The 10,000-nt window shown below is 38.9% G+C and overlaps 1 protein-coding gene across 1 annotated transcript in view; it reads right to left on the bottom strand.

Moving 5' to 3' along the window:
- LOC122808801 overlaps positions 1–10,000 on the bottom strand; it is a 485,879-nt gene that overhangs the window by 317,628 nt on the left and 158,251 nt on the right. The gene's annotated exons all lie outside the window — the stretch shown is intronic.

Below are 10,000 nucleotides of genomic sequence, written 5' to 3'. Positions count from 1 at the left end.
CAGGTAGGCTGTGTGGACTACCCTGCCCTCATCTATGGCTTTGATAACTGTTTCACAAAAATCAACTAGGTTTAAGAGGCAAGATCTGCCCTTAACAAAGCTGAATTGGGTAGGGTCCAGTGTCTGGAGGCTCCCAATGTCTTTGTTTATGAGTTCCATGATAATACGCTCCATAGCTTTACAGACCAGACTAGTCAGGCTTATGGGGTGATAGTTTCCGGGGTCCGTTGTGGCACCACCTTTGTAGAGGGGGACCACTGTAGCTGTACACCATTCTTTGGGTACATATCCTGTAGTAAGGCTAAGTTTGAACAGTGACTTAATGTGAGGGTTCAGTTCTTCTTGGAGCTTGTGTAAGACACAGCCTGGGACACCGTCTGGTCCCATAGATGCTGTGTTTTTTGCTTTGGAGAGGGCAGCTTTCACCTGTGCATCTGTGATGTCAGAGAGGTTACATTCAGTTGGGACAGGCGTTTGCTCCTTTGGGTGGGAAAGGGGGTAGAAGTTTGCGCTGAATCTGTCTGCCAGGATGTTGGCTATGTCTGTAGGTTTGGTATATTTTGTACCATTATGCAACAATTCAGAGCATATCTGGGAGTTTCCGCCCATGTTTCTGACATAACTAAAGAAGGCCTTGTGATTATCTTTAGTGTCTAGGGCAATATTTCTTTCGAAACTGGCCTTTGATGATTTTATGAGGGATCGAAGTTTCTTGCTAATACTGATCAGAGATGCCTTCCCTTTTTGGGATTTTGCTCTGTCATGTAGTAGCTTCCTCCTTCTGTTGTATAGCTTATTTATGGCTGGGGTCCACCAGACCAGTCTCCTGGTTTTGGAGGAGTGAGTCTTGGTTTTATTTGGGATAGCACGATCCATTAATTTCTGCAGGTGCTCATAGAATGCATTTGTAAAGGATTCTGCGGATTGGGCTGTATTATCCTCTGGCCCAGGGGCTTTGAAGGATTCCACCTCAGTCTTGAGAAGTGCAAAGTTGGCTTTTGAGAAATTCTTTACAGTGATTTCCTTGGTTGGGGGTGGGGACAGGATATGGATGTCCAGGGAAATTTGTTTATGATCTGATCTTATCAATGAGGGGTTTACCTCTAGTGTGGAACATAGAGTCCCCATGTTGGTGATGACCAGGTCCAATATGTTGTTCCCTCTTGTGGGAGTGATGACCAGTTGTTCCATTGTGTTAGTTTATAAATTCAAGGAACCATTGGGCGAGGGTGTTTGGGCTTGAGTAGTTTTCCCAGTCAATGTTTGGGTAGTTGAAGTCACCCAATAACATAGTGTTTGGAGAGACCTTCATATTCTCCAGTGTTCTCAGGAATGTCAAGTGGGGTTCCTGTAATAGGAAGGGTGTTCTGTAGCAATCTACAAACTGAAAGGCAGTTTTGCCCGCTGTTAGTTGCACATGGATGGTTTCCGATGCTTCGTGCAGTGCCACTAACCTGGAGGTGTAGGTATCTTTGATGAATATAGATACTCCCCCTCCTTTTGTGCTTCGGTCCGAGTTTTGGGGCCAAAATGCATGGTATGAGTTATAACCTGGTAGTGCTGGGGTGCTCTCAGGAGACTTGAACCAGGTTTCTGTTACTGCACAGACATCGATTTTCTCTATACTGAGGAGAGTCTCAAGTGCGTGCATCTTGAGGTTTAGACTTCTGGCATTGAGTAGCATTACCTTTAGTTTTTTTATCTTTGGGTTGTCTATGGAGGTGGGTTGGTCCTTTGAGCCTTGCCTAAAAAAGGCAGTATGGGGGTGGCAAGAGCCTTGGCCAGTATACGAAAGCCTAAGGGTGACAGGTGCAAGCCGTCCCTAGCGAAGCAACGTGGCTTGTCGAGCATGTCATCCCAGGCTGACAGACACTGGATCCCCTTTGAATGACACCAATACTTTAGCCAATTGTTGAAACTGATCATTTTGTCTTTATACTGTGGCATCATTCTTGGTGAGGGCAAGATGCTTGTAACAGCAACATATTGAAATACCAGCACCCTTATCATGGTCCAGGTTTCACCAGCAGGACATATAAAGCATCCATGTTCCCTGCACATCCCTGCACCTTCCCTGTTATTGACTGACCATTATTCCAAGTGTCTAGAAGACATCAAACTAATAGATAGAAAGTTTGCTCCTGTTGCCATCCTACTTATTCCTTCCTAGAACACTTCTTACTCTCTTGATACTAAATATGTCATTATAGCCTCCTATATTTCCACATCTCTAGTGAGCTGATTGACTAATAACTGCAGATACCGCTAATTAATTAAACTGTAAGAATTCTGCATAAAGTTCAGATACTATTACTCTTGCAAAAAAAAAAGTCAAGATATTTTTGGTCGCATTTTCACAGACTGGGAATTTCAGCACATTACTTCCTCACCAAGATATCTGCATTCAAATGGGCAAGTTGAAAAAGTTATTCAAAATGTAAAAAATATCACAAAGAAATATACTGTTGGTTCCAAATGAGACATTCATCTAGCTCTGTCTGAGTACAGAAATGCTCTGTTCAACCAGTGAAACTCACCATCTCATGTTTTAGTGAATGAAAATAAAGACAAAGTTTCCTATGTCACATGCTTTACTTCACATGGTTCAGAAAGAGAGACAGTCACAAGATCACATACAAGAGTAGCCAACATGCAACTCAGGTAGACTTCCTCCTAGTAAGGAAAAGGCACTGGGGTAGAATCCATGAATGCAAAGTCATCCCCAGTGAAACAATCAGTTCACAGCATAAATCAGTAGTTGCCACAATCAGCTGCAAGCAGTGGTCAGAGAAGGCTCTAAGGTCAACAGAGTCCAGGCTGAAGACCTGTAAGTTGACTGGAGAGAAAGTACAACAGTTTAAGGAATTAGTCAGGGCTCTAGCACCCCAAGAAGAGGAGCAAATAGGTGGAGTTGAGGAAGAGTGGTAGCGCCTAAAAACAGCATGTGTTAGGACTACAGAAAAGATATGTGGCTGAGCCAGGTTTGGAAATAATGTACATAAGGAAAGCTGGTGGTGGAATGCAGAAGTGCGGAATTAATCAAAAGAAAGAAGGAGTGCAGGAAGAAGTGGGAGATTGAAAAGACTGACCAAGCTAGGAAGAACTACTGGTTGGCTAACAAAGAAACTAAGAAAGAAGTTGCAATAGCAAAGAATAGGGCATCAGACGCACTCTATCAGCTTCTGGAAAGTGACTTAGTAAGGGGCACAAAGAAACTATACCAGGTTGCAAGGCAAAGGCAGAAAGATAAAGAAGATAGTCAGACACCCTTCATAAGAGATTCCAGCAACGACCTGCTTACCAGCCCACAGGACATCAAAGGTAGATGGAAGGAGTATTTCCAGCAGCTTCTGAATGCCCCAGAAACAGCCTACAATGAGAGTAGAAGAGGAGCCCAGCTTAGAAGAAGTAAGAGCAGCACTAAGGAAAATGAAGGCAGGGAAAGCAGCAGGTTCAGATGATGTCACAGCAGATATGATAAAGATGCTGGGTGAGTTAGGGGAGAAATGGCTCCTGAGGTTACTAATTGCAGTGTGGAGAGAAAGGCGTATTCCAGATGACTGGAGAATAAGCATACTCATACCAGTGTACAAGAACAAAGGGGGCATCCACAACTGTGGACAGTACAGAGGCATCAAACTCCTACCACACTGCATGAAAGTTCTGGAGAGTGTGATTGATAAACGGATATGCAGAATAGTAGAATGTAAGATGGGAGATGAACAGTTCGGATTCAGATCAGGATGCAGCACAATTGACCCAATGTTTGCATTGAGACAGATACTTGAGAAGAAACTAGAGAAGAGGAGAGAGTGAAACTGGGCTTTCCTAGACTTGGAGAAAGCATATGACAAGGTCCCAAGAAAGCTGATCTGGGCAGTACTGCGGTGGTTTGAAGTCCCAGAAACATTGGTAGAATTAATACAGTCTATGTACAAGGACTCAGTGACCGAAGTACGAACAGTGTTTGCCCTCACTGAGGGGTTCCCAGTGGGAGTGGGTGTACACCAGGGTTCAGCTCTGAGCCCACTGATGTTCATACTGGTAATGGACTACATCAGCAAACAGATTGGAGGGGTCATAGCAACAAAGCTGCTGTATGCAGATGATGTGGCAGTACAGGCAGACTCTGATCTAGAACTTCAGCAAAGGATAGGAGAATGGAATGCAAATCTGAAGGCACATGGGATGAAACTAAGCACAGATAAGACAGTGGTAATGGCAGCAGATTGGGGAAATCAGAAGAAGCTGAGAATAGAGATAGATGGGAAAATAGTGGAACAGGTAAACAGCTTCAAGTATCTGGGAGGGGTGGTTGAGGAGAGGGGTAGTCTGAATGAAGAGGTCAAAGCTAGAATCAGAGGGGCTGCAGCCAACTGGCATAGAGTATCAGGTGTAGTATATGACAGAAGAATGCCAAAGAAGCTGAAAAGTAAGGTGTACAAGACAGTGGTGCGACCAGTGCTACTGTACGGTACAGAAAATTGGGCAGTAAAGGCAGAACAGTTGAAGAAGCTAGAGGTGATGGAAATGAAGTGCCTGAGAAAGGTGGTAGGATGCACACTGTGGGACAGGCGAAGAAATGAGGACATAAGAGCAGAAGCCAAAGTAGCTCCAATTGCAGAAAAGATCAAAGTGAACAGATTACGATGGTATGGGCACATGTGTAGAAAAGCAGAAGACAATCTGGTGAGGGAGATTTGGGACAGACAGGAAGAAGGTAAGAGGAAGCGAGGGCATCCAGCAAAGAGGTGGATGGATTGTGTGAAAGAAGATCTGCGACAGTCAGGCATGAGTGTTGAAGAAGGCAGGAAAGTGGCACTGAATCGAGAGAGTTGGCGACAGTTAATATGATACCCCGATCCCATGTAAATAGGAAAAAGGGGATGATGATGATTGTTTTGTCAAAAAATATTAAAAATAGTGACCAGTCTTGTTCAATTTTTTTACATATCTTTACTCACTCTTGTATAGCTGTAATAAAGCAATTTTAAGCCATCTCTTGTTTTTTAAACCATCCCTTGTATAGCTTTACAGTTTAAAATATCTTATCCTGTCAGGTTTAATCCAGTTTCCCAGTATTTCTAATACACTAATACCTGTTTTTCCCTCTCCCTTAAAAGAGTATTGTCAAGAAGGAATAAGATATTTATTCCTGTAGCTTTATTTTAGACCCTTGTGCAGTATTGCTTATACAGTCAATGTAAAACTGAGAGAGTGCCCCTCCCTCTGTAGTATACTGCAGTATTGTTTATTTGCTTTAGAATGTACACCGACCCAATACTTTGGCCACACATCTGCTTCACTAGGCTACCAAACTATAGACCCCTGTCTGATTTGATCATTTTTATAAAGCTTTTGTTGTTTATTACCACTAGTAGGTATTTACACCCTCCTGCACAATTGATTTGAACTGTATGTATACTATAGCCCATTTGCTGGCTGTACTTGATGCAACTGAGTTTTTTTTTTTCTTTTAACATTTACTTGCAAACAGATTATCAGTGACATCTATGCACAATTGTGACATTTTATTACAAGTACCAAATAGTGTCACATGTAAACATTTTAACAATTATGTTTTAATAACAATGATGCTTTAGAAAAACTCAAGCTACTTGTCTGGCAATCAGTTTTGTTGTTTATCTTATCTTTCCAACATTTCCTGTAACTATTCATCTAGTCTAGGAAGGTCTGAGCTCACATTTTATACTCTATAAACTATAGTTAATTCTTTTGGCATTTTTCCTTTAATTTAATTGTGATTTGTATAACTATGCATTTATACTACATAAATAGACATTATTTTATAATTAGCTTACATGGATTTCAGTATTTTTTTTATTTATTTACCTGCCTTGCTATTAATTTTACAAAAAACTGTTTGACTAATACCATCTGTGATTTTATTTCTTTTTTTTATTATTCAGAACTTTAACTGCTTGGCATGGTGTTACTATACAAATATAAAAAATTGTAAAAAAACAAATAGATATTAGCTTAACTAACACGTGTACATTTACATGATTTATATTTGCTGTTGTCTGCCTTTTGCTTTTGTGCAGTGTAAACAAATGTACTCTAGATGAAAAGAACATACATGCATGTCTGTCTTGTATCTTTATATCTTTAATCAAGCATGTCAAGTCTTGTGACTTGAAATCTTTACTGTTATTAACTATTTTTATTTAATTTTTATGCACTAGAACTGTTTCATGTAACTATTTTTATTTAATTCTTATACACTAAAACTGTTGTGTACCTTTTGACTATGCTAAGAATGGCAGTCATATGGTCTACTTTACTGTAGTACTGATAGATGTCTTGCTTTAACTAAATGAACGTAAAACATTTAAGAATGATTTGTCCCTACCATCCTACCATGTACGCTTAACCATTTTCAAAACACAAACATATTATAAAATATATTTCTTTTGCACAGATTAGCTGTGTATGCAGGAAGTCCCCAGTCTCTGTCAGTTCAGCTAATTTATTTCCTTTATCCTGCAACTGCTGTTGAATAGTTTCCTGTAATGTTGCATGGTCTTTCTGACATTTTTCAGTTACCTGTTCTGCTGAATCTAAAACTCCTATGCACTTTTGAAAAGATGCATGTATAACTTGTCCAAGTTTCCTGAACTCATTGTGTCTGTCTTTTAGAAGTTTATTACATTCTTCTGTAACAAAATCTACTAGAGGTTTTATCAGTAACTGATTTGACTGTTGTTGCAACTCTGAAATAAACCTTTTACATCTGGTGACAGAACCTAACTGTCTAACATCTGACTATAATATCAGCATATTAACTTGGTTCTTTACCATTAAAATTTTTGTCTGTACAGTCTAACCTTTAAATAGTTGCATGCACTGTATTTTTATGACATTGTACACACAAATAAACATTATTTATACCACACATGATTTTGCTTCAGATACCAGTCAAATATTGTAATTAATTTGCATAATGCCTTACTATCAACTTGCAATCCATTTGCATAATGCCTTACTAATAACTTGCCCTAATAAGGTTTTACATTTGCTAATATGCAGTATATACATTTCATTCTGTTATTATTATTATTATTATTATTATTATTATTATTATTATTATTATTATTATTATTACCTCTATGGTATTCATACTGTATGTAACCCAGAAAAATTTTCTTACCAGTCAACAGAGAAGCAGATGGCCAAGCTGCTTTACTGTAGATGGTTGAAAGGTCTCTGTAGTCACTTGTGAAGTTGGTACAGCAAAACTGGCAGTTTCAGTCTTACAACTTTGTATTGTACCTTTTCTGGAGAATTTATGGAACTGCTCACCTTCCTGCAATGCAGTCTCTCCAGATGTAGATGTCTATTAAACTTTATTATTGCTGCAAACTTTAGAAAACTGTAGAAATCTGAAGTACTTCACATGAACGTTATTTACTGTGCTTTTACAGGAGTGACATTATACAAGGCGTTACCCACTCACTTCCCCTGTTTTTGGATACAGGCTAGGAACGTTGTCAGGGGTTACCATTTAATGATACACAGTCTTGCTTTGCTGTTTACTGCTGAAATCAAAGTCACAGAACTTTGCATGACTCCATCTGTTGTCTATTTAAAGCACCAAGCCTTTCAAATTGCACACTGATAAAGAAATATATTTTGCAGCTATAAGCACAGTTACATATAACTTATTTTATAACAAATGACACATACTATTTCTATCAGATTGTAGCATATATTTACAAAGTTTTCCTTCATTCCAATATGAATGATGACTTCTACAAAATACCTCTCTCTGTCCCTCTCTCACATAACTGAACTACTATAATAGTTATATAGAGTGCTAGTCACGCACATAGATGATGTTATTTCCTCTTGGTATCTTTTTTGGCCTTCTGTGGGAAGTCACATACTGTCTGTTTTTAGACTTTTCTATTGTCCTTTTGTGATTTACTTGTAAGCACTTTTGCTGATGTGAGGATGCCATTAACAGAAATCTGAAAGGAAACATCTGTACAAGCTGTTCCTATAGAAAAAACATCACGTATTGCTGAATTTATAAAAAAGGATGTCTGTTAATAGATATTTGTTCTGCAAACATGAGAAAATCATGTCCAGTATTGCTTTGTTAGGCTTTTCTGATGCTGTGAAGAGAAGCCTGTCTGTTATACATACAGTATGAATGCACATTTTACATTGCTAAACTCTATACATATATTCAAGCAAACTTTTTATTCTATGATTTATCTTTCAGCATATTTACAACAAAATTAATTTCAGCCTTATATTCATAATATCTAACAGTCTTCATTAAACAAAACAAGTGATGGGTTCCATTTGGCCTTGCTCTGCAATGCAGATATAGTATCTAGGCCACAGTGGAAGGAATACAAATGTAAATCCATTTTGAACAGAAACAGTCAGTCTGTAACTGCATTGTGTATGCTGTTTAAGTTTATTTACTTAATTACTGATTGAGTGACTGACTGTTATGGAAGCAATCCCACCAACACTCCCAAGCATTTTGTTTTCCCCCTTTTACCCTATTCTTAATTTGATCTACCTTGAGGTCACTGCAGCTTGGAGAAAGAACATTTCCCATGTGGTGCATAGTTTGACTAGCTGCAACATTCAATGAAATATACAACAGATGAACTGCTGTGGTGATCACTGCAATTTTATTCATATAGACATAGCTGAATATCATGCTCCATGCTAACCATCTGGGCCATCAATTCAATGTGGAAGACTGTCTTAAAAAATGTGCAATAACTTGACTGCCTGTCTCACTACAATATTAGTGCAATACTCAGTTAATCGAGCCAAAGCACTGGTCATCAGGTGTAGTAGTGAGGCCAAAGAAATGTCTCATTACAGTGCACTGTCTAATGCTAGTCTGTAACTAGGTCGCAGTGCAATATGCATGAATGTCTCATTCTGGGCAATTCTTAATATGTCTTTAATGAAATGTCTTATCTCAGTACTGTGCAATACTCATGCAAGCAAAGAGATCAGTGTATAATAAATGTTAAAGTGAGTTTAATTTATATGCAATATAAAGATTATCTGTCTAGATCATTATGGTATATGGTAAGTGGTCATACATGTATTAAGGTCTTGTCATATTAAGCCTATCTGATATCTACACATTTGAGTCTGAAGATATGGAATTTTGTTCAATTTTTACATTTATGTGAATCTGAATGACAATAAAGTTTATGCTGACTTTGACTTTTGATATTATGAAGGCAAAATTAGCTTATGTGAGCGCAAGACTTATGCAACAATACCAGTTTTCTAGTTAAAAATAAAACAATTTTTAAAGCTATCTACAGAGTACTGACAGACAAATTTTACACACACATATGCACAGATATTTAATATATATAAAATTTCAAAAATATGACTTCTAACTTGTAACAAACTGAACTTCATGTATTTAGAACCATATTTAAACACTAAGGGCCAGATTCACGAAGGCTTGCACGGAGTCTAAGAGTAGTGTAAGGCTCCGTGCAGCCTTCGCGATCCAGGAACAGCCCAAAGTCCGTGTAAGAGTCAAGCTAAAATGGCTCTTACACGGAGTGGGCGTGGATAAGCTAATCACCTCACTTGCAGCCGAATAGCATGCAAATGAGGCTGATTAGCGATCCAGGAAGCCAAGAACAGCCCGTGTAAGAGTCGTGTTAGCTGCAGAAATGTACTCAGTTGACAACTGAGTACGTTTCTGCAAACACGCAATGGAGCCATGTCAGCTCCAAATAAAGGGTGCATATGTTATAGGCAGCATGCCAATGGCCAAATATGTGGCCATTGGCAAGGTAACCATGCAAATATATGAAAAAATATATTTTTTTTGCAATTGCCGATGTGTAAACCCAGCAGCCCGTGCAAGCAGCTGCTGCATAAAACTGATAAAGCGAAGGTTGTAAACCTACAAATGTAGGTTTTATGCAATACATGGAATGTCAATGGAGGGACCAGCAGAGGAAAACCAACATGGCCA

Source organism: Protopterus annectens, chromosome 8.part0 (genome assembly GCF_019279795.1).
Source record: "Protopterus annectens isolate FY-2018-M chromosome 8.part0, PAN1.0, whole genome shotgun sequence".
NCBI lineage: Eukaryota > Metazoa > Chordata > Ceratodontiformes > Protopteridae > Protopterus > Protopterus annectens.
This window is presented reverse-complemented; position numbering and strand designations above follow the sequence as displayed.